Here is a 3579-nt window from a genome sequence, read left to right as displayed (position 1 = left end):
GGAACTGATGTTTATTGTCTCGTTACATCTGTATTTATACCAGTTGATTTTATTTTATTTTTTATTTTTATTTATTTTTTTTTCAGAGTCCTTTCATTTATTGAATGGGAAGTTCACAGAGCCCCCCTTTTTGTGCTAAGGAAAGGGCTGAAGTTACAAAGGACAAGTAAGAGGCACCTCATGGAGCTCTCAGCCTACGTGATGTCAGAGCTGAGACTCGGAGGCCATCTTGTTCAGTCAGGGAAACTGAGGCTCAGAGGGAGGGGGGAAAGGCCTGCCAGCGACACAGTGCGGTTCTCCTTACCCAGCTGGGGAGGGAGGAGCTGGGTCGTCCAGGGTGCGGGACGAGGGAGCTAGTAGAAGGGGCTGGAGCTGGCGGCTTCTTTTTCACTGTCATTCAAGGTAGAGGAAGAAAAACCTGGTCATCGGTTGCTGCTCTCTTTTCTTTGTCCGATGAGTGACGTTACAACGGAGGACGGAAACCATTATCTTCCAGCCCTCTCTCCCATTTCCCGGATGAGCAGACTGAGGAGATGGGGACCTGCATAGGTGCCCCAGCGTGAGTCTGATTGCCCCTCCCACATTGTCAGCTGTGACTTGGGGCTGGATTTGCAGGAGGCTTGGAAGACTCTGGAGATAATGTTCAACAGAAGCTTCCAGGAAGCCTTCTCAGATCACAGCGCCTCCCATGGGCTCCCTACTGCCAGCCCTGCCCTCTGGGGCAGCCCCTTCCTCTGGGGAGGCGCTCAGCAGAACTCCAAGTGCTGGTTCTCGGGGACGTTGTACTTGAGCTTGTGGGCTTCAAAGAGGCTGCACAGCTCGTCGATGTAGTGCTGGTGCAGTTGGTCCACCTCCTCCTGCTAGGGCTGTGGTTTCTGCTGCACCTCGATGGGCTTCCCCACCACGGTGGTGATGGGCCGGCGGTAGGGTAAAAGGCCGAAGCTGTCCTGGAAGACGCCACGGCCGTGGAAGAGTGGGAGGGAAATACCCATGATCTTCTGCAGCCGGTTCTGGATCCAGCGCAACCAGGAGCCAGGCAAGTTCTCGACTTGGTCAAAGAGTTCGTTCTCCCCAAAGGAGAAGACGGGCACCAGAGGCACCCCGTGCATCAGGGCCAGCCTGACGAAGCCCTTGCGGTTCCGCAGCAGCAGATTGTAGGCCCCGGTCCTGGCATTCAGGGCCTCCTGGGCACCCCCGACAATGATGCCCAGCAGGTTGCCCCCACCCTTCCTGTTCAGAATGTGAGCAGCGCACTCCTTGTCGGATGTCACCAGCCCCCCACACATGAGGTAATCCCGGAAGAAGGGGGCCCGGAACCACAGGTTCAGCATCATCAGGTGGGGGCGGATGCCGGGGAAGAGCTCGGAGAAGCCAGTGCTCTCGGTGCACATGTTGACAAAGACCCCGGTGGCCAGGACCCCATGGGGGTGGATGGCCGCAAGGTAGTTCCGGGAGGGGTCCAGCTCAGCAGTCTTGACCAGCGAGATGGGGAAATAGTCCTTCATGTACTTCCATACGATGCTGCGTCTTAGGACCTGAACACGCCTGCCGCCCTTCCATGGCGTGTCTCGGTCCAGGTACCACCAAGTTGCATACAGGACACTTACGAACCAGAATCTGGTGAACAGGAGGCCTATGAAGACTATAATGCAGGTCTGAGCCAAGGCCAAGAAGCAGAAGACCCATTGTAGAACGGAGAGAGTCTGGAGTCTGCGCTCCCATGGCACGGACCAGGGCGCAAACTCCACCATGCTGGTTCCTCTGTGCAGGTTCTGTCTCTAGGTTCTTCTTCTAGGTTCTGTCCCTAGGTTCTGTCTCTCCAAGTTCTGTGTCCAGGTTCTGTCTCTAGATTCTGTCTTCTGTTGTCTTGTTACATCTGTATTTATACCAGTTGATTCCAATCCTATCAATCTCTATTCCAAAGGTTAGGGCGTTTCTTATCTCCATTCCAGGGAGTAAAGATTATGTAGCTTAAGGGTGATTGTTTGTAGTTAAAGTGATTAACTACCCGCCTGGCACTTAGTTAAGGGGTTTTATCCCCTCCCTAACTTCAGGGAAAAATCCCTACCTGGGGAAACAACCTTTCTCGGAGAGGTGACCTTGGTTAAAACACATAGCGCCAAGAAGGGGAGCAAACATATTAAGAACAGTATGCCATATACGCCAGGTCCCTTGAAACGTATGCTGTGCAGATGTTTCTTCCTTGCAGCGACTGTGTCAAGCAGCAAGAATGGACTGGCTCCTGGCAAGAAGGTACTGTCAGAGAATGAAAACTAAGACTGTAGTAATAAGCCCTAAAAGATTATGACTATCTGGGGCATAGGCAGTGAACATTGGAATGGAAGTAAGGGTACAAATTGGGGAGATGCTAAAGTTGTGAAATTGATATAAATTGGTGATGATTTAGATATGTCTAATAAAACACATGGAAGAGAAAAGACTGACTCCTGGGTTTATAGTTTTATCGTATGCATAGAGATTGGTAAATTTAATTAAAATAAGGAATTTAATTTTGAACATGTTGAGCTTGAAAGTTTAATATGAAAACTACTAAGAGACTAAATATACAAACAGATGATATTTCACAACAGAACTCTGACCCACAGCCTCTGCAGCAACCAGTCCAGGAAACCAAACCACAACCTCTCAGTCATAGGTCCAGAACAGTCACAACTTGGTCAATGAGTATAAGCTTCTCTATGTGTGACCCCACTTCCAACTCAGGATGAACCAGAGAAAGCCGATATGTTCCCAAATCAATCCTATGAAATCCCAATTCTTTCCTGTGCCAACAACCTCCAATCAGACTATAGCTGAAGGATTCTCTTTTTCCCCATCATAAAGTTTTCCCACTCCTCTGCTTGTCATTTACTCTGCCAAATGCAAATGATGGAGGTGACTCTCTTTCTATAGCAATCTCTGAATAAATAGCCTCAGTTTGTTCTCATTCTAGTAGTTTTCACTTATTTCCACAGTTTTACTAGAAGTTCCATAGAGATAAAGTATGTATTGCCTGTCGTCGCAGACCCAGGCATTTGACTAGGAGCAGTACCTATAGAGGTTCCTTATCTTGCTGCTGGCAGCTTGATGAGTCTATGCTGGTATGAGAATCTGGGACTAGATCTAAAGTCCACCCTCTTTGAGTTGAGTTCCTTACTATTCTCATTTTGGTACCCAGGTTTCATGATTGGTTTCCATTTGTTTGGCACCCTTGGTGAAATCAAAACATACCTTTTTGCTCTCTTCTGTGCTTCCAGCTTGTGTTGTACTTCCTAACAGTGTCATTTATCATAAGAAGAAAACTCATAGGTAGAAGACAAGCAGAAGATAACAAGATAGTCTGTATAAGCATTTAATCCAGACCCACAGATAGGTGACTTTAGGTGGTTCTCACTGGACTTGAGTCCATTCGAACAAACTTTGCTATGAGTCACCAATAAAAATGATCATTTCCTGTCCAGCTGGCCTGGTTCAGTAATTGAGCGTCGACCTATAAACCGGAAGGTCATGGTTCAATTCCTGGTCAGGGCACATGCCTGGTTGGGGACTCAATCTCCAGTAGGGTGTATGCAGAAGGCA

The 3579-nt window shown here is 48.6% G+C and overlaps 1 pseudogene; it reads right to left on the bottom strand.

Annotated features, from left to right (window-relative positions):
- Window positions 1-860: 860 nt before the first annotated feature.
- Window positions 861-1751, bottom strand: LOC139004963 (2-acylglycerol O-acyltransferase 2 pseudogene; annotated as a pseudogene).
- Between the last annotated feature and the right edge of the window lie 1828 nt (window positions 1752-3579).

The sequence above is a fragment of the Myotis yumanensis genome, unplaced genomic scaffold (assembly GCF_028538775.1).
Source record: "Myotis yumanensis isolate MYYU_CA2020_CCGP unplaced genomic scaffold, mMyoYum1.0.hap1 SCAF_3, whole genome shotgun sequence".
Taxonomy (NCBI): Eukaryota; Metazoa; Chordata; class Mammalia; order Chiroptera; family Vespertilionidae; genus Myotis; species Myotis yumanensis.
This window is presented reverse-complemented; position numbering and strand designations above follow the sequence as displayed.